This window comes from Bombus affinis, chromosome 6 (genome assembly GCF_024516045.1).
Source record: "Bombus affinis isolate iyBomAffi1 chromosome 6, iyBomAffi1.2, whole genome shotgun sequence".
Classification (NCBI taxonomy): Eukaryota; Metazoa; Arthropoda; class Insecta; order Hymenoptera; family Apidae; genus Bombus; species Bombus affinis.
The window spans coordinates 13,450,098-13,473,240 of NC_066349.1; the positions used below are offsets into that span (position 1 = coordinate 13,450,098).

Below are 23,143 nucleotides of genomic sequence, written 5' to 3' on the forward strand. Positions count from 1 at the left end.
TTCGCTTATATAGAACCGTGATGGAGCTCATTGTCCACCGGGGGATTGGAAAACGTGCCTCTCGTGTCTCTCGCGACCCGATGTAAAAATTTTGTTTCTACCAGTGGCCCCGTGAAAGTCTCCACAACCAATAAATACGTTGATTAACGCACGCTTTTACCTATTCGAACGGTGGATTAGATTTTCACCGCAATGATATTAGAAACGATCGTTCGGTTTGATTTATGCGCCATACTCGTTAATTTGTTTCATCGGCTGCAGCATGAAAGTCTACACAAGTAATGAGAATTTTGATTAATACGCTGTAACTGTATAATGCATATAACTCAGTCAGTGATATTATAGGAAGAGGAAAGATCGCCAGTCTTATTGCTTTTAATGCTACTATAGTTTTCGAATAAATATTTATTTAATCGTAAAATTATATTGATATTTGAAATAATAGATTACATGAAAATTTATAGAAATAATGGGATTCGAAGAAATACGCGATTATGCAACGAAGATTAGTCTGTATTTGTCATTTTTCTATCGGCTTGATAATATTAAAAAACAATTATATTCGAAACGATTTTATATTTTCACACTCGATAAAATATCGTGGCGCAGGTATAAAGGAATCGAATTTTTTATTAAATTTCCAAAAATTCACGATGCAATGTTAATTCTTGCGGAATATTTCCGTCGTGCATTTGCACTGTGTACGTGCAACATTTCGTAACTCATGATTCATTGCTTCTTGATCGATGAACTTGTTTCTACGGTTGCTCGGAGGGAAAAAAACAGTAATAGCGTGATTTACTGAGCAGCTTTGTACCTTGTTACACTGCTTCTGTTTCTATCGACATCCGTTCAATATTATTCTATTATACTTATAAACATTCGTCTTCGATAATGTACTACTCGCGAAACTTATAGTGTAGGGAAATGTAATACACGCTTTCACGAGTTCCACTTCACGACATAACTTTAATATACTTTCTCAAATGATTATACCATTATCGAATTTAAATTGACTAAAGTTCGGTTACTATTAATTTCAAAACAAAGACAAATTATGTTCCAAAGAAGCAGAACTTAAGATAAATGATCAAACTGAAGATGACATGCATGACCGCCCACGTTAATTACGTGAGCATATTATATACATAATCCGATGATAAGGTCCATTTAATTAAGTTTTAATGAAGTACGTGCATGCTTCGCGTGCTTTCCAAATTGATTTTTTAGAAGACAAAAACTACAACAGTATACCACTAGGTGTACCTTTGCTTAGAGACACATCTACGTACCCTTGCTCCCTACCAATTTACCTAAATTACCTTCGAGAAGGTAGCATCGCACAAAGTAGAGCTTCTTAATTTGAAAATAACATGCGCCCACTTTTACGAAGTAAAGTATAGCCCAACTACATAGAAATTACATTTTTTTCTGTTCGATGAAAAAAATATGTAAGTTTAACTATTCGCCTTCCCGTCGTGTGCTACCGATTTTGTGCTATTTATATCAGCCGACAGAGCAGATTATGCAAATGAAATTAAAGTCAGTCGAGAGTTGTCACAATCTCATTATCAACTGGAAATTTCTTCAAATTACAACTAACAAAAATGATGTTTCAATGCATCGCTTGGAGTAATGGAAAAATTATAATAGCATGAAAACGATGTTAATTTAAGATTATCTAGACTTAGAACGTGCTTGCAATCACCAGTCTGCTCACGTCGACAGCAAGAAGAAAAATCCGCCAAAGAAAAGCAGGTATGAACAGATCTATAAATATTAATATCCACATATCATGTTCACTCGGATTGAAACTCGTTACCAAGTTGAATTCGTTGGGTAATCGCTGGTAATAACGCGCCGTGATACTGAAGCAACGAACGTAAAAAGCGAGTGCAGGTAGCGCGAGATGCAAAATTACACAGTACCACGGTGAAAATTAACTCGTTTCGGTCTTCAAAAAGCAACCATATGGTGTAGCCTGAATATCGTTGAAAGAGCAAGGCGGAGCAAGGAGTCATCTTCTAATTCAGTCGAGGGAATAATGGCATGTTGTAGCGTAGATCATGAATAAATTCGAACGAAGCCAGAAAAAGTTTAAAATTTTTATATTTCTTTCTACAGAAGCTTCTCGGTATATATTTCGTTACTAAAGAATTACGAGAATAATATCAGAATACGAAGGCCACGGATAAAAAGCACGATAGCAGAGCAATTTTTAAATTAAATGCGTCGTCGATCAATTTCATATGGAAACTATCTTCCCACTTGATTTTGGCCTTAAATATGAGTCGTTGTAAACCTTTTGAACATTTAAAAAATATTGGGAACGTTAATTGCACAGAAAAATTGCATTAATTAAAATTAAGATTAACACAACGATTAAACCAACGTTGTTCATCTCTTATAAAACATTGTAGATTTATGGCTTATTTAAAAAAAAAATTAATAGTCATATATTCTTGTCATATAAGAATCAACATGATTATTTTTGTTTTATTTTCCTTTTTTATTTGGATATAAATATTCTAAACTGGGAGAATTATTGCACGGTGCATTCCTTCGTCATGAAATGTAAATTCCGAACGTTTCTGCAACTATCATTAAGTGGCAATCGTTCGACGTACTCCTTTTTCACGGCGTGAAGAGTGAGACGCGAGGGAAAAACTGGAACAAAATCGAAATGGTTCGAAGCTGTCCCCGAAAAGGATGAAATTAACCGGTGATTTGTATTCAACGAACGGCGAATAATTTTTGCGTATGAATTATTTAAATGATCGACAATAAAAAAGAAAACGGAGGGTTGGCGAGCAATTTTAACGATCGAGTTAGCCGACGTAAATAGCGGCGCGATCGATGGTTCCTTTTTGTTCCTCAAGTAAGTCACGTGGTGAAACCTTTCTTCGAAGGACGGCGGACAATCGCACGTGCGACCGCTATTCGCACGTAAATCTAGTGCTCTCGACCAAAGATCCGCAATTTTTCATGTTTATCTGCTTATTTTCATCTAAAGAACAACGATTTCTTTGATCAATACGCTTGCAAAATAAAAGCTAATATCCAGAGGAAAGGTATAATTAGAAATTGATATTATGTGATATGCAAGCATCCAATTAAACTTGCTACGATCCTGAAACTTTTGGTGTCTCGGAGAAAGGACTTGTAACATTTAAGAAAGATATTTAACACAAAATTAATACGTTCGATGCTCAGATATCAATAATATTACTCGCTCAATTAGGAGATTGTATTAAAATGACGAAGATTCGAAATAATTTATGAGTCATTCTTATCTATCTTCTACCTAATCCTAACACATTATAACGCTCATATATCAAAAATCAACGAGATTCGTCAGAAAGAAACTTAGCCACGGTGAATGTACCGATCTGTTACGATCACATGTTCGGAAATTATAATAAATGGTATTTCATAGATTTCTACCAGAAGGTGAAAGCGCGTTATTAAGTGAAATATCTCTTTGCTTAGAAAATTATTTAAAATGAAACGTAGAAAGCTGCGTGGCGGGATTCGGTCAAGTCATAGAGCAATCATATTAATAACGACGTTCGTCGACGTTCCGCACGAGAATCGACGATTTGAGAAAGATGAAAGATTTCGCTTTTGACGAACCATCGTGGAGCCAGTGAAATCGGCAGGGAGTTGATTCTTGTGCGAAAGTGCTTCCTTGACGTGCATCAGCGACCTGCCTTAATGCAATGCGCATATGTAATAATGATCAGCGCATGCCGGGTACAATGACTCGGTAAACGCCAAGCTGCACGCAAACGGCGCAACTGTCTTGCCCACGGATGCATATCCTTTTGTACCAGCGGAATGGGACACGTAATATTTTCAGTGGATTAATTAAAAGGCAATGCTGTCGTCGTGCTGTCTCTTCAATTTTTCTTGATCCTATCGTATAAAGTTGAATGTCTTTTTAAAATGTCTGATTCTCTGATCGATTTAATTCTTGTATTAATTTTTCAGAATATTTATTAGTTTGTAGAAATTTGCTCATATTCGTTTTTAAAATTATTAATAATTACGTTGGTAAGGGATTTTATATTGCTAGAAATATTACGGAAAAAAATATTTATTACTATGTGGATTTTTTAAATTCTCCACAATAATGTGCAACGTGTAAAAAAGATAACGGATATTTATCTTAGATTGTATTTTCATGGTATATATGTGAGAATGCGAAAGATAAGTGGGCGAAGAATTTAATAATGCATAAAATGAATCTTGTAAATAAATTAGGGAAAGCAATTAGAATGAAATTACGGTATTACGAAAACTGAATGGAAAATGTTGAATATAGTATGAGCACGTGGGTTATGTAATTATTACACCAGATATGACCATATCGCTATGCATGAAATCGGAGCATGCAACACTTAGCAAATAAGTATAATATTATCATAATTATTCCATTCAACCGCAGTCGACAAATGTTTATTAAACAACAGCCATTACTAATACAATTATCTTTTTACCATTACAATTAATTTTTAACTTTAATATTTTATCACATTAGTTTCATTAAATAATAGATAGAATAATTCGTTTGTAATGTGAACGACAGTTTACCTGTCTCTTTCTCAAATCAATCGATCCAAAATATCAACTTCTGCCAATAGAATAGAAAATGTGCGTTAATCGAAACGACATTAACCAATGCGATTGATTAATCGATGGCAAGTAAAAGACGTTCTTCTGGAGTTCATAGTTGAAACATACATATAATACTTGGCTGGCTAAAGAGCTTTGTTTCTGCAACTCATTGTGGAACGACTTCTCCCATAAGTACTTACGTAGCACGCATTGTGTGCTACACGTACACAAGCAAAATCGACACAGAATGTATGCAACTCTTGTTTAATTTACATTATGCAAGACTAATGCCATTTCCACGCCTATTTAAGTCGACGTGTTCAGCTTAATCAAAGCATGCCCTAAATTACTACGCTGAAGTTAAAAGCGATAGCGAAGGCTATTAGCTGTAATATCTAGCGTGTCGTTCGGTATACCGTTAAGAAGTACGAGGATTAATTACTATTCAAACATAAAATCGATAAAAATATTTAAGCTGAAATTTATCTAAATTAAAAATTATCCAAACATCATTCGCATTAGATGCATTACATCGGCACGTTTTCGTAAATATATATTTAGTTATAAAAATTTTATATTTAAAAAAATTATCACAATTTTTGAGAGCTTCCGTTTATCCTTTATCTTTTATTTCTCCTTAGATTTATGTTCTATAAATTTTGAATTATTATGAAAGCCAGAAACAATTCAACGTTAAAGTAATTATTTTAAAAGTACGCTTTTTTCTCTCTTTTTACAAACAAGATTTTAAAGCACAGGGAATCGATCGAAACGATGATGTATAAAATATAAATTTTATTGTCCTTTCTTTATCGGATTAAAAATTTTCCCGGTAATTTGTTAAATTCGTTCCAACGTCATTTTTATACAATTTTCTACTATCTATGAAACTTTATATCCTGAAGTCTGCAGATTTTTCTCTATAAAGCTTCCTTTGTCGTAGAAATCAACATATTTGAAATCATGATTCATTTTCTATCGTCTTTGTTGCATGCCTTTTACATACATCTTTCTCTGTATCTGAAAAGATGCAGCTCTACAGAAAATGATCTTATATCTACGTCTGCTTTTCCATTTTCAACGATATGCTTTCAGGCAAGCAGACAAAAGTACGTGCATAAACAGCATTTAGATTGTAACCACGTCACAGTCAGGACTTGTTGCCCTTATGAGAATTTATCGAAATTCTCTCTTCGCGCTTGTCAGTTTTCGCAGATAATTTCCTTCTTTGAAAAACTATTCGACGTCCTATCAGTCGTAATTTAATTTTTACCTGTGTATGTCACGATGTTGCTAGAATTAATTCCGTCCCTTGGCGTACAAAATTTAATTGCACATCTCTGAATATTTCTTTTATGTACGTTTCTGCGTGATGTCATAAACGTTGCAATTTATTAAAGACGAAAAATTAAACAAACATTTTTAATTAATGAATATCGGTTTTTGGATGTTCTGCGCATCATATGCTTCCATGAAGAGAATAACTACAAATTGGTAATATATAAAAGACAAATATTCGAGGATCGTTGAGTGAATATTGTAAAAATTTCAGTTTGCAATTGAAAGCGCTATCGACCTGTATTGATTGAGTGCAGTGCTTATCGTTTGTTGTTAGTGGAAATTATCTATTTTCAGCGTGAGTATGATACACACGAACGTATACAGAGTGTCCGCCCAGTCAGCTATTCAAACTTCGCACGCGTGATTAACGAATTATTCTGACAAAAGATGTCACGTATATTATAAGTTTGTTTCAGTATTGAGATGAACATTGTTTATGGTGATTTTAATTACGAAGCTTCCTAATAGAAGATATCTCCTAATAATAAAATAAAGCTTGTGCATGACATTCCGTCTTTTAAGCTTCATTTAATCATTTCAATAGAATTTATGGTGCTCGATATTTTTTAAAGCACGCAACACGTGAATTGATATACATATAGCTTATTATTGCCAATTAATCCGATGAAAAGCTGTGTAATATTATAAAATACGACATTGATACTACGACATTGATTTGTAGTAAGTGTATATAGTAAATCGAAATAGTGAACTTCGTTAGGCTAAATATCATAGGGACACAACTAAGAGCGAATTATACATTAGGAAGTTTGATAGAAAATTAGAAGGAAAATCGGAATAAAATTAGAAAAATAGTTTGAATGCGACGAAATGGTATTTCGTATTAAAACAGAAGTAATAGTCACGTAATAGCTGTTAGATCAGTGTATCACTTTTATTTTTTTTTTATTTTTTTTTTTTTATTTTTTTTTTTAATGTTCTGTTGAACGAGTACAAAGTTTATTGAATATCTCATGTAAACATTTCATGTATAAAGTGCAAATAAATTGTATATCTATACAACTGTGAGTAGTTCTTTGGAAAAATGGAACAGATAAAATTCTTATATTTATTCTTGATTAAATGTTAAGGCGTTACGAAAGTTATATCTTTGAATAAATTTATAGAAATATTTTTTATGTCCGTAATAGAAATTATAGGGATCTCTATGATGTTTCGTCCTACATACCGCATTGCTGAACAGCAATGATGCAGCAATGATGAATACAGCATGGCTTCGTTGTCGTCGAAGTATTCTTAAGATTCAACCATCATCGGTCAATTGTATTTTCCATGACTGAATCACAAAATAGATATTACATGTATGCATGCGTACGAGACTACCTGTCTCATGTTCTGTAATACCGACTTCCTACATATTCAACTGAATCATTAAAAGCGATAAATATATCATGTAGTGAAATGACATTCGCCTTGAACACTCGCATTTTAATAAAGAATAGAATGAGAGAAAGCGACGATGCCACCTGCATTGATTAAATGCAGGCACAAACATTGACTACATACAAATTTACTAAATGATTGAATGTCAAGTTTATCGTGCATTTAATTGAGGTGTCAAGTGTATTTTACCGCTAGTCAATAATAAATTCTGTTACCAATACTTGGCAAATTAAGGAAAATAATTAAACGACAGCAAGTATTATCGAGTGATAAAACGGTAACAGTTGCGAATATCTACTTTATCAACACATATTAACTTTGCTGGTAACTACATACTGTATTACCAACATAAACCGTACGTCGGTAATTGTAGATTGTCACTACTGAACGTCGCGTACGACACGAAAATAATGTGGGGAGTTACGTGACCATCACCCGAAATAGTAGGACGTGAAAATTTTTGAATATCACACCTATTGCGTATCACGTTAGTGTCTCAAACATACATATTAACACAAGTAAGGTATAGAATAGACATAACATTCCTCTATTTAGTTAATGCTATTAAAATATTTCTTAACTACTTGAAAGAAATTACTAATAAATTAGGAACTTTTCAACCAATTTTCATGCCAATGAGCTTTTTATTAGAACCGAATGCAAAATATATATACGTATGTGCATATTTTAAAGCGTTGTTGAGTCGGTAAACGTATGCCCTGTATTACGTAGTTGACGCGTGCCCTGCTAGGTAGCACAACATGTTCGATCGAATGATAAAATTTAAATTTTATTAGGCGAATGAAATATTAAAAGTTAAAAAATTTTATTACACGATAATTTTAAAAATCTGTGACACTATCTTGGATATATAAAAATACGTTTAACTCAAATTCGACACACTGAATCTTAATGCAAAGGTCTTTCGCAATTTTTTATTTATCCCAAAGTACATACAAAGAATCGTCTGGCCTAAAATTTTTATAGTCGATTAACTGCTTCCGAAGTTTCACCTAAAACTATTTCCTGTTAATACATTTTGACATTCTATTCTAATCAACTCTAAAACCTGTTTCCGACCAGTTAGTTTGAAGTTCCAATTCAGACCCTTGCTCAAACTTTTCTATTCATTCATAGTTTTTAAGTAGGTCAAAAATGTTCACCGTCGTATCTTCTCGTTTTATATTACAAAATTCTATTACCCCACTTTTCATATACCCAGTGCTTCATTTAGAAATTAAAATTTGCATTTGTAATGCTACGACATTATAATCCATAACTTCGCCACAAATTAACAAACTAACTTTCTCGCGAATTCGCAAACCAGCGAGATATCATTCCCCACTTCCACGTTAGTCGATCGATTACGAAATCGCGTCATTCCCTAATATTAATTTCCCTGAATTTTGGTTCGCCTTGCCGAGCAATCGTAGCTTCCTTTGCACCTGGTCAGTTCCATGTAAATAATGAATATTAACGAAGCTATTAATCCAATAAGATTTAGAAAGCGTTTAATTTTAATTCCCTCCGTGATTACCTCTACCGGATATTTAAATCGACGGCGATACGATCGAACATTTTCGGTAATCAAAAGCCGACTTAAAAGTCTCCATAACACACTGGCGAAACGGAAAAATCAAAATCAGAATGTGTTTGTCCCTTGGTAACCTGTATTCGAGAACTCGATGGGAAATTAGCGATTCTAAGCAGTTTCTTTTCCGTGCACACGCACTGCGTTTACACACGTGTTCGACATAGCCAACGCTCGTTAATTACTTGGCGCCAATGATACCTATTTGAATTTCCTATTTCTTACGTCTTATCGATCGTCGTGACATGTTCTTTATGGCAGCTTCGTGTCTGTTCTGTTCGAAGAATAACGTTTCCTTATTCGTTTCTAGAATAATTAAATAGTACGTCCTAGCCTTAGCGCAACCCTCAGACTCGAACTTTATTTTTCTTCGGTTGAACGAGGGTACGTGTGAGATATACGGGTAGCAGATGAATTTGTTGTTTTTCGACGTATTATGGACATTGTTAAATTCGTTCGCGTTATGGATAAAAGGTATAAATAGTTTATGAAACTTTGTACATCGTATTTTGTACCTTCGAGTCGTTATTGTTGAGAAGTGGTCACCGCTTCTAGGAAAACTCCACATCTGGTCTTCTTAGTTTTCTCAAGCGCCGAAGCCATCGACAGCATGTAGACAAAAGAATAGCAGGAAAGCAGACCATAAATAGTAAACAGGCGACGTTGGTTTCGGGTTTTTTAGTTATAAGGTAACACTGCTAGCGTGCGGACCTGGACCAGCTCAAATTGTATTCCTACTTGTTATTACACTTCTCTATTAAATGAAATATATATATTTTGTACCTTACACTTTATCCACGCGTTTTCTCTCTTTATACACCGAATAACCTCAACAGTTATTATACAGGATATGCGTCAACTATGCACAAAATTTGAAGCGAACCGATGACCCGAATGTTACGCGTTCCCTGTGTTAAAGCAACGGCATACGCTGCGAGCCATTAGATAACAACCGTTTCCTTTGCTATCAGACATTGAAACGCGTTATGTTATCAGAATATTTTATTTTATATTTTAAATTGTCCGCAATATTTTAAATGTCTGGGAATAAAGTTAGATTAAATTAAAAATTCCATAATTAATCTCAGCGATACCAATTTAAGAATAACTCGTAGACACAAATTTGTCCAAAAACTATGTGAAAGAATGAAAGAGAATTCTAAACCTTCGCGAATAACAACCTTTGTACATCACTGTATAAAATTCTACACCAAGTGTACGATCTTTCCATCTTAAGGTACCTACAGTTAAAGAAGAAATATCCAAATTCAGTAATAGATATAACATAAGAATTAACAACCACCAAAACCCACTATTTACCCAATTATTTGACACGACGGATCAGATCCGCAGACTAAAAAGACATTACCCTCTAGATTTGAACATTAGATTCAACTAGAATCAAACATACGATAATCGTTTGTTATTCACGTTATACTACCACGCCAGAATAAATTACTTATAATTGTCAATGAGAATTCATTGTAAACTACCTCCAAATAAAACAAAAAGAAGAGAATGTACGATCTATGCTGAAACACCCTATATACAGTGACAAAAAGTCCAAAAATCACGACACTGGCATTCAAATTTTTCCTCGGAAGAATGACACATCCCGTCCTCTCTTTCGACCAAACGAAAAGAGAAGAAACGCTTGGAGCGTACCGATAAAAAATGCTCGATAAGCTCATTATCGCAAACGCAAGTTCATCGCTAGTTGGGGCGTCGCGTCTTCTGCGTTGTGACGGAGGCGAGCAGCGAGCAAAGCGATGGTGCGTGCGCGATCGAGCACGCGAACGGATCCTAAAGTCATGGAGGCGCGAGCAGGTGGCACCCGCATTCGAATCAAACGAAAAAATCCCGGGAAGAAATAAGCGGCTAGGCGGACCAAGGCTGCCACACCGGGGCAAATTTAATTGGCCGTTCGTTTTATTTGAACGTTAGTATGGAATTAAATGGCGATACTCACCGGACGAGGTTGCGCGTCGACGACGAGGACAAAAATGGCGTCCTCGGCGTCGTCGTGGTCGTGGTCGTGGTCGTGGTTCGACGATAAGATCGCGCGATTAAAGGCTTCAGCGACTCTAACAACGCCGGTGAATCAGGTGTACAAGTTCTAGGAGACGAGGACACGTGCCACGAGCAACGCGAATTAATTAGATAGAAAATGATGGAAACCGAACTGATTAATAATCTCTTCGATATGATAATTCCTATATTTAGAAATTTTCATTTTTATTACTTGCTATGTGGCGATATTTTATTCGTTCGTGTGGAGGGCAAATTACGTAACTTGTGGAATCAAATATGCAAAGAAACGTAATTAGTAATTATTCTGTTCTGCTTGGATTTGTTTATGGTCGGAGGAGTAAAATTTGTACGAATAAAGTATCTGAAAATTTTGGGAGGAAAATATCTTTAGCCATGCAATTGTGTAGAATAAATGCAAAGAGATCGGGAAGATCGATATTATTAATGTTAAAAACAATTTAAATGTACGATGATAATAATAAAAGGAGATATTATCCCAGTTTGTAAAAGAAAGAATAAAAGTCATAAATAAAAAAAAATGATTAATTCTCGCGTAAGGATAAATGAAAAAGGAAAGACGTAAAGGGAAAGAAACTGGCTGGAACTCGTAAAAAAACACAATTTGCTTGAAACGTGGACCACAGCCAGTTTCGGCGTGAAGCTTTCATCGGGGCCCGTGTTTTACGTTTCAATCATGCTAACGATACATTTTCTGAAACATTATGCGGAGTACATTGCAACGAAATTGCAGTGCGGCAGCTCGTACTGGGGCAAGTTCGTGTGTTGCACCTGCAAAACGAGGCAGAACTAATGCAGCCATCTTGTTCGATCGATGTTGCGCACGAAGGAAAAAGTTTATAACGGATAACGTAAAAGACTCGAGTTTTGCAATATTCCATCTATAGTGTAAAGATGGATAAACAATATCCGCGCAGTTTTTTTCATAATTTGTAAAATACAATTTTTTAAAAAATCTGCGTGTATCTACAAATATGATTTTCAAGACAATTTTCAAATAATAGATATTTTTAATCATCAAATCAGGTTGACAATTATATCTTTAAATTTTATATTTGTTAATTATCCGGCGTTGTTAATTAGCTAACCATTTTCTTACGGTCAAGACTGTTAAAGAAGATTGACAACCCGCATAAACTTTGTATGCCTTCGATCCAGTTGTATTTAATCGCTGTCACCATAAAAAATTTCTGGTTAAATTATTACGTATAACTGGTACGTAGTCGGATATAACATATATTGTCATGATATAAAAAATATATTTATACTATAATATATAATATAATATAACAACAGATAATATAATACGATTAACAATTATTTTCTTCGTGGATCGCGTACAATTATTTTATACGTTTAATCGTGCAGCTGAAATGTTAATTGTAAAATTTTCGAAAGTACTTTTCACTTTCGTAATTAACGATCTTACAAAGAATTTAATGAAAGTATAAAATTGCTATGCATATTCGCAATAACAGTCAAATGCGCCTTTCCCGAGTGTTTTCTTTTTTTAAGAAACGGATAGCGCACGAGTAACTCATTCGAAGAAATGTTAATTGAAGTGTAATAACTTTTGATCAACGAAACAATCTTGATAAAGAGCTGAAGTATACTGATTTCTATAATTTAGTTTCAATTATTCGAATAGAAAGTACATGGATAATTAAAAAACAAGAGTGCTCGAAGCCGTGTAATCACAAACGTAAGCAATTTATAGTGATTATAAACAGAGCTGCTCCAGACCTCAAAAATAGCTGCTTAGAAGATACTGTTATAGAAACTCGAATCTATTCTTAACCTGAGCCCAAAATGATGCTCCGAATCTTGAACCCAAGAATACTGTTAACTAATCTTCTTTTCACGTAAGAAACCCCACGTCGTTGAACTTGAACATCTTCCTGTAAAATCACGCAAAGGTCACGTGATAAGCCCATTTCCGTTGATTTTCTGATTTTCACCGATGGCTAAAAAATGGTACGTAAACCTAGTAAGCAAGTAATATTTTTGAAATATCCAAACTTATGACAAATATACGTATGTATTTGATTTCAACATCGCTGATATAAAATGTTAAAATAACTAACTGCGATATAAAAATTGAAAAGTCCGATCTATGATGTTTCTGCCCCTTCTACGATCTTGGTATACGTATACATATTTTACAATGTACAATGCGCCATTGAATTTCTGCATGAGAATCTTTCAACATCCACGATCGTTATTCCGATCTTTGCGACATAATTTACATATCCCTGCTGCTGCGAAGCAACACAATCGTATTTTTAATTGTCTGTGCGCCAAAGAGAGGCGAACATAAAATCATGAGGAGATCGTGAAACGTCATCGCGACAACCCTCTGCAGCAAGAAGCGTTCAGGCTAACTACGATCGCGTAATGGTTCCTCGGGCGGTTGTTTCGCGCGTCGCGGCGCGTATTTTAATGCAACAAAATTGCTGGTCTGCAGGCCGGGCAAGGGTGAATTTCATACACCTGCATGATTTTATATACACCTGCGGAAGAGTTGTACGGTTAAAGAGCGCGAGACGGCAGCCATGTCGCGCGTAAAGTGGCAAGGTTAAACCGTACATACGCGACTTCTCGTCAAAATGGAAAGGAGGAGGCAACGAGACGAGGACGGTAAAAACGAAAAAGGGCGGAGAGAAAATAAATGCTCGCCTCTTATAAATACTTTTTCCATCGAATGGCAGAACTCGTCGTACCTCCGGAAATATTTGTTCTGCTACATAAGTTTCAGATATACATCCGTGCAACCGGCGTCGCATTCGAATAGATACGCATCCGTTTCGACGTTGTTGGGGAGGATGAATTAATGAGAGAGGTAGAGATGAAGGCCGACGTATATGAGCAGCATGATTGTACAGGATTTATAAAATGCCTCGACTCCCCGTTTTTAATCCATTAAGCGTCATCGTCGCGTTTAACATTTCATTTGCAATTTTTTCTTTTCTTCCTTTTTCTTTTTCAAACATTGACTTCTTACTCGCTTTTCGAGCATTGTTACGATAAGAGGGAATTTCGAGAATTTCTTTACCGTTTTGTTCTTCGATCGCTGCTCTTACGCCAACGTTCTATAATTTTATGAAATTTGAAGAAATCTAAGTTTTCTTATTCGCGATTCGTACAGTAGGTTTCCGTACTATCCAGTAATAATTATTATATTTAGATACGTTTTCGAATAGATATTGACACGTCTACACAATTTTTATTTCACTGTTTGGCTTGACGAATTGCGTGACTTCTTTGTGCAACTCGGCGTTCACAGTGCGATGTGTGCGATGGTAGTGTTTGGTTTGAAATTAAGTTTAATTAATGGTCGTCAGATGGGAATGGAACGTGAGTACACGACACGTAACATGCAGGTTGGAAAATTTGGATCCAAGTGAGATCGATTAAGTAAGGTCCGAACGAGGCATTATTGATTTAGCAATTTTCTAGGAGAAATCGTAGTAATTTACGTGCAGACGCTACTTTTAAAAGACATATAGATATTTGCAATTCTAACTTTGATAATTTGCTGTTTTAAACACTTCGTATTGTCGTTGTATTCGTAAAATCTTGCACAAACGGCGTAAACAAAATTAATTATACACTTCTTTTGAGAAATTTAATCAAAAAATTCATTTACATATTCTAAAGCATGTATGAAAATAGGGAAAGTCAAGAAATATCGTGTTGCAAAAGTTCGCTAAAGTAATTATACCAATCTGAAAGAGATGGCTAATTTAGAAGTACACAAATTAATCTTGCAACGAAATTGTTCGAAATTACGCTTACCCAACTACATTGCCAAAGAATATACGGAGATCGAATCACACTTTTGCGTGCGTGGAAATGTACAGCGAATTCAGCACCGTATGCAATTAAGGAAGCCATAATTAGAATGATATCTCTGCAGGGAGCAACAATTTCCGAAAAGATAACGGCTCGAAGACAGAAAAATCGAGCTCGTATCATTTTAGATGCGATATACATGAGACTAAAAGATCGTTAAAAAAGATTGTACGATCTTCTTTAATCCTTGATCCTCGTCCCTTTGCTGTCCGTATTAAACATCACTTTACAAGCCAAGCGTACAGTTTGAAAAATCGACCTTTGTCAATCAGCTAGGCAATTGAATGGAGAAAGACGATTGGTGTTAAAGAAAGATCAAAGAGGAAAGATGGATCATTGTATTGTTAATATCTTTCAATCTTCGGGATTAATGGGCAACAGCCTTGAGCGGTTAGTATTAGAGAAGCACAGTGTAATCAGGATAACGGAATTTACTGCAACGTCGTAACTGTGAGCGGTTGAAGATTATTTTATACTATAAGAATGACTATAAGAATGAATTGCGCTCCCTCTGCCTCTCTCTTTTATTGTTGATCAGGTGATTATAGAATAATACGTAGCAAATATTTCAAGTATAATAAATCTAGTATAATAGTAGTATAATAATTCTATTCTAGCGATTTATGCGTATATTTATGCCGACACGAAGAATTTATTTTACGATTATGAATTTTATTTATGGAGCTTCTTCCGTGGCCACTTTATTTCTCGTTTCTCCCCTGTAATCCCTTCCCAAGTAGATTAGATTTCGTATCATTTAACAGCACTTTCGTATAATTATAAATAAATTTGATATTATGAAAATGAAGTGTAGAAGCTGATAAAAAACAAAACGCTTCATTGAAAAATAGGGCTATGTGCAAATACGTTTTGTAACCACTGAATGTAGAGGGTGCAAACTGTGTAATCGCAAGAAGAATAAAGAAAGCAGGCTTTCTCGTATTTTTGAAAACATTTCGTTTTAATAACAAAATAATAATAAAATATAATTACCAACGAAGTTGACATACTTGCTCCCTTTATACGAAGCATAATGAATATACAGCTGAGATAGCTGTAGATAGCTATAAAAGTTTATGTCAATTTGAGACAAATTGGTTCAACAGACACTGGCTTTCTCCATATCCAAACTGGTTTATCACGTAACCAGCAAAAATGGGTTCGTGGAACTGTACACGAAGCCAGATAATATCGCGAAGTTCCACCAACCATGGTTCGAACTTCGCGAACTGATGGTGGCTGGTTTTTTGTCGAATCATCTCCGGACATCGAAAGCTGTTTCGCTCGTTTCCGTACGCGTCTGCAACAATGTTGCACATCGAAGACGCCAATGAGTCGGCGAATTTTGGACAAAAGAGGGTAGAACCAATCTAAGAAATCTGAAATGAAGCGAAGAGAGAGAGCTCTGTGTGCGGATAAACCGGCTACGATCGTTGAACGAGCTTATCGCCGAGCAAAAAATCAAAGTGAAATGTTTCATTAATTTCACGCGCGCGTACTCGCAACACGAAGTTTGAAGGCTGATGGAAGGTCGATCTTCGTTCTTCTTGTTGCGATCTCGAGCTTGAGCATCATTATTGAGCTGTACCTATCGTTTTATACATTCGCGATAATCGAGGTTCACGAACAAGGTCGTCGGGTTGTTCGTGTAATCTGTTCATCGCATAACTATGAAATAAACTACGTCAAATCATAAATTAATTTAAATTAAATTGATTATAGTAAAGCACGATATGGAAAGCCTGCGTTAATGTAGTAACAAAGTTGAATGATACAGATCCAAATACAAAGAGAATAGAATCAGAGAAATATTGTCTACGATTGAAAAATGTTACTTTTTTTTCTCTTACCGCAACACTAGAATTCTACAATTGAATGAATTAACAGCATTGATCGAACGTGCTGCTGCAATAAGAAAACACTTTTCAGTAGTATGAGTAAATCAACAAAAATCAACTAAATATCGTTGAAAACCAAATCGCTTTTCCAAACATGCTAAGAATTCATAGTCAACTAATATTTGTAATAAAAAACTTTTGCAGTTTTGAAAATTAGAGCACGTGCCACGATCTTGATATTACGTTTGGTAGAGATAAGCGGCGACTTTCTATCAAAACGACGACCTGGCTATAACACAACTCATCTGTCTCTCCACACGCTGCACCAAAACCGACACGAAAAAAATCATTTAGTGATTACACCTGCGTTCGATGGTGTTGGTTTGCACCTGGAATTCGGTGGCCCAATTCGGTAAGGAGAATCCGGGCCACTTATCTGCTTCACTTTTCCACGATGACATCGCCTCGTGTTCCAAATGCAGGAAGTAAAAGTAAACGTCGTACAATCCAGGTGAACCTTTTCGTAGTCGGGATGATGGACGAGAGGCGAGCGAAAAAGATAGGGAAGGCGGGCTTTTCTGTTGTGTGTTATTCGTGCAAAAGGCCGAGGGTTCGAGCTCCTATGAAGTTTCGACTAATCCAGCTGGCGAAAGAAGAAAAGAGATCACCGGATCTCCCTCTTGTTCCTCTTCCTTTTCTTCTTTTCACCGAGCAAACTTCTTCCTACCCTGTCCCTTCTTACGTTTGCGCACACTCGTCTTTTCTTCCCTTTTTTCGTCTGGTCTGCATTTTTCACGTGGCCTTCCATGAAAATCCTGCCGACAAGTATGATTAATCGATCCAAATCCGGAGTATTTCCGACTGGTTGTCGGATTTTAAGGAAATCGAGAGACAAATTCGATCCCAGCGGACTTGAAAAATGCGTGTCGTTCCAGGTATAGCCGAATCATGGCGGGAAAACCTGACCTCAGAAAATGTTGTGGGATGATTGTGAAGTTCGAAGGTTATTTTCTCAGGTGTTTTCGAAATAATAATATTTCTTTGATTCTTTTTTTTGTACTTTAGTGTTACTCTGTTTTCTTCTCTAATTTTTCATTTTGTTTATGATTATTTTTTACCTTTATTAGAGTCATACTCGAAGGAAATAGTATAACATATTGCCTACTTGGTAAAATATCATTGGTTAGAATGTTCTATAATGTATGCAATGTTCAATTCACCCTTAGCAAAAGTCACGTGTGTATGATTGATGACCCTATCAAACTTGCTCGAAAATGATCCTGCTTGATCTTACTTTGAATAGTTTCTCCATCGAGAACCAAAGCCTTCCCTTCCATTTTAATGCGTAAGATGTGATTTTTCAAATTTCAAACCTTAGGATCTCATACTTTGACTACGTACTTTAAGTTTGTGCATGCATGTCGCTGCTTGGCATTGATAGTGGCGCGAAAACTTAAACTTTAAAACTTTTAAACTACGAGGCTTTTTAAAATGTACAGCTTTGAAAATACCAAATACTAATACTAAAATAAATACGTAGTTTTACACGATAAGAATAGAAACATAGGCCTTGTATGCAATAAAAGTAAATTTAAAATTTTTTTACTTGTGCAACTATTATCGCTAAGCTACGATATGTTGTTATTAGCGTTACTCTCAATTAAACAGCGAAGTGTACAGTACAATATTTTTACCGGAAGCGAAACGAAAACTATTAAAAACACAGTTTCTTACTTCGTCATTTCCGACTCCTTCGCTTCCTGTATTGTGACAAAAAGACGGTCGAACCCTACCCTCGATTATTTACACAGCATTCGCGGTCACTTGTTCGCCAACTGTTCTGGACCTGTTTACTCGACGTGTATGGGACGTTTATCGTCACGTGTTGCGAGAAAGTTGGTTGCAAAACAGAGCGTAAGAAAAACGAGAAATAAAGCCGAATGAAAGGAAATAAAACACGGACGTAACACGTGCGAACGAATATTCATACAAAGTACAGTGTGAAATATAACTTTTGCTAATTGATCCATAAAGGCTGAGTCAAAAAAGAAGGCACAATTTTTCCCTCTTTACGTTTTCTTTTTACCATAATTGCTCGTAATTTGTACTCAGAATTGAACTCAGAATTAATGCTTGACTTTTTGTCGTACGGAGGCTGCCTGACAGCTAACAATAAGAAATTACATATACAGGGTGTTCCGTAATATCGGGGATCCACCTCGGCGATGGATTTTGCATACGAAAACAAAGGAAAAGAGTTTACATAAACATATACCCTATTTCATCTTATTTTCGAGTCATAGCGAGCTTCTTTTCTAACAAACTGTATCTGCGCACGCCTTCACAAGAGCTGTCCAACATGACCTCCTTGCATCCGAGCGCAAGCCTGGAGACGTTTTACCACCGACTGCCTTAATCTTTCCATTTCTCCAGATAGTGTTCTGTTCTTCTAAATATACTGTACATTTTTAGACTTTTAAATTCCACATGAATCCATAGAAATCCGCAGTCTACCCATAAAAAGTTCGAATTAAATTTCCCTCGAGCACTATAACTCAGCCTCTACGGAGTCCCTTGTCCAATCGTTCGTTACTCGCAATAGAATCGTTGATAACAATAAAAAGCTACGTATAAACGTCACGAGGAGATTCCAAGTCCGCGAAGAAGAACAGAAATTACATGGTGAAACGACGAGTTTCTCCGTTTAATAAACTACCCCCGATACAGCAGAAGCGTGCTGCTCCGCGTCGATAGGATTCGTCACGAGGATCCTATTCCCCTGGCGGATCGATGAATATTTATCTTCCGTATGGAAGCGACGGATACGTTCTCCCTTCTTTTCGTTCCCCTTCCTCCTTTCTCTTCGATATTCATTGGACGTTTGCGCCACAAGGTAGAAGAACCTCTACAAACCATGGCCCATTAGGACGAGAAGGAATGGGTTAAAGGCTCTCTCGGTTCCTTCGGTATATAAAGGAAGATCGCGAAATTCGCAGCTGTCGCTCTCTCAGCACCTGCCTCTCCTGCGATCGATCTTCTCTCTTTCTCGCGGTGTGGTACGCGCGTGTGTGTGCAGGTTTGTCCGTGTTACACGCGTGTATTGGTGCGTAAGATTTTACGTGTTGTTTACCTGCAGGCTGGTCCTGGCTACAGGCGTATACCGATACGATTTACCGACACGTCGTAGGAAGTTGCTCGTAGGAAGGGGTTAAAGAGAGAAAGAGGGAGGAAACTGGGTACATATGGCGATGACGGGGGTAGGAGAGGATACATGTATCTGATCTATAGCATACTACGGGTCCTTTTTTCTACGATGCCATGTTGTTAAGTAATACGAGCTACTTTTTGATACTTAGCGACGCTGCTGAGACTTTTAAGGTGTGCGAAAAATTGCCAGAAAGCGGCCTCCTTCCAAAGTAGCGCGCGGTTTTGCTTGCTTCTGTTGCTTTCCTCTTTATATTCTATTATTATTGTTTCTTCCGTTATTATTTGTTTAGAGGTATGTATAGAGGTTGCAAATAGGCTCGTTAAAATTCAATGAATATCTGCGAAGTAACAGTCGCACATTAAGAGGAACAAGTTTGACAGAACGTAAAGATCGGAAGTTTCGACTGACCGCTTGTGACAATGGGGTGGAACCACTTCCATGGCATCAGGGATTCTATTTATATTCTTGCGCCGATCTCTCTCGTCTCCCTTCTTTCATTATACAGATACGTGACACACATAATACTCGTCTATCATTACCAAAATCGACTATAAAAGGTGTGCACAAAACACATTTATAGAAAACTATTGCAACTACATAGTAAATTTACGGATAACTATTTTCTAACTATTCTTATTTTCATATCGGCTATTGGATATTAGAGTGATCGGCTATTAGAGTAATATTCTTTTAATCTCGATACCTCTTTAACCAATTTTACGACTTCGATGAAGTCGTTCAATGTATTTTACTCGAGAGACACCCGTTACGTGGTACGAGCAACCCTCCAAATGCCATTTACACGAGTCTCGAGACTTTACAACTGTCGTTTGCCTTTGTACGCGATATTGGATCGATTTGCATTTACATTTAAATTCATCAAGCCATCGAAAGTTAAGCGAACGAATGAAAGATGAATAGCCTGATGGAGAATGCGAAATGTTACGCCAGTAGGACAAAGCCACGCTTAAAAGTCGCCGATACTTCAAGTTCCGACTGCGTTTTCTACTCACACCACCATGTTATGATTCACGATGCATTGTTGCGGGATGCTTTGAAGCGATCTGTACCTCAGAAAACTGAAAGAAAGTTTTCGTTGCAATGAAATGTTCCGCATTGCAGTCGGATTCCAAGAGTTTTCGACTCGATTTCACGAAAACTGTATTACGATGTAGAAGTTTAACGATAGTTATATCAAACAATTTTCACGTCGACTTTTAATTGTGATTTATGTCGTGGATTAATAACATCTTCTTTTAAAACCTACGATCATCTGCATTGTAAGAAATAGGATTTTATCTTTGCGAGTCTAAAGCATAAGAAGTACGATTCTATCTTCGTAACTCCACTTTTAAACGAAACGAAGATAGAGACATTCCTATTTCCGATTTAATCGCTTAACCTTTGCACGAGGATTTATATCAGTGAACGCTCGCTTCCCAAATGTAACTGTGTCAAAATCTTTAACGCAATTATACATAAATCCATTTATATATCTTGTAACGTCAAAGGGATCAAATGGCGTTCATATCGAGTTCTTTCTGACTTTTAGCCCACTCAGCTATATACGATCAAGAATGAAAAATATTTCTCTTTAGTTGGCAAACGCATATTTTATGTAAAACTATTTTCCAAATTAGCAATTTATACTAAAATGTCACAGAAAAATAAATTACAGGACACTTCGTTTAGATACTTTCTTCACTTTGCTAATAAGCAACATTATCCATTTAATCTTTCATTGCTATCGTCCGATTGTTAAAGAGATTGAAAATTCACAATAATTTCAACTGACATAACTTTAGTTTACTTAAAATTCTACTCTATATTTTCACCGACGAAGGCTATTAATTAGAAAATCAAGACTGACAATAAATGATCATCCACTACGTATTATACAATCAAAAGTTAGCTCTTGAACGCCAGAAATACGACAAGAAGAAGATCCCAGAAGTATACAAAATAGCGAAGAGAGTATAAGAGGAAAAATACTTTCGCGGTAAGGCGTCCAATGCATATCATCGCCCGGACGCATAAAAATAACGGAATGCGATGAATATTCCGCGCGATATCGCTGATAGACGCCAATACCGTTGTAAGTATGTATACACGGGCGTCGAAGCCGAAGAAAAAGCAGCGCGTAAGTACTTACAGGCGCACGCGCGCCACGCCGATGGAAGGGGACGTCGTTCACCTTTTTTTCCTTTTCTGCTGGTCACGTGAATCGGCCTTAAGAAGCGAAGTAAGGTGGCGGAGCCATCTGCCCTCAGATTGCGTGGCCAGGAGAGTCGAGGGAGGGACGAATAAAAATCAGGCCCGAAAGCATTACCCAGCTGGCACGCGTCTACCTCGCAGCCATTATCTTTAAACAGGATCACATCGCGAGGACTCCACGGGAGGATTTCTTCTTCTTTCTCCACCTTCCCGGCCCCCTCCACGGAGAGTGTCTTTTCTCCTTCGGCCTACCTCTCCTTTTCCTCTCTCTCTTCTTCTCTTTTCTTCTCTTCTCTTTCATCCATCGAAGCTCGTGCTCGTTTTGTTGTCCAGAAGCACCTGCTGCCACCACCATACCGGTGTTTTCATCCTGAAAGCCCTTCGACACGAGAAATATTCCTCGTTCCATCGTGGATTGGCTCAGACCTCTGCCTAGGAGATCGCTTTCGGCGGTTTCGATTTCGAAAATCACTGGGATTATGAGACGTCGACGACAAACCTGCGGCGACCCGACGTATCCTCCGATGTGATTGGCGGAAGTTGAATAGGTCAACGAACGAGGAAGTTCACAATAATCGAATCCCAGCGTTAGGGGGTTGAGAATCACGCGAGGATCATTGGGGTGCCTTTTTCAGATGCATTTAAATCTGGCCAGCTTTCTCCGAAGTTACAGTTTTGTGAACGACGGTGACGAGGACATTGACTCATAATATACAATTTTATTTTTATTTCATATAGAAGATTAGTGTTATATGTGTATGGTCAGTTTTATATGATATATATATAAGAATCTTGTAAGAAGAATCTTGCATTTATTTTTCGCTTGGATGAGAAAATGTTATAATTATAAATTTTATAGGGAATATATTTTATAATTTATATTTGTGATTGTTATGTTGCAGCTTTATTACAAAACGAAGGCTATGAAACTAGGATTAGTATAAAATTACGAAGAAACAAAGAAACTTTTACCATAAAAATATTAAAGTAAGAATAAATATCGTATAGAAAAAATTTAATCACTGCAAA

General features: G+C 36.5%; 1 long non-coding RNA gene across 1 annotated transcript in view; it reads left to right on the forward strand.

Annotated features, from left to right (window-relative positions):
* LOC126917480 (uncharacterized) overlaps positions 1-23,143 on the forward strand; it is a 108,958-nt gene that overhangs the window by 31,756 nt on the left and 54,059 nt on the right. The gene's annotated exons all lie outside the window — the stretch shown is intronic.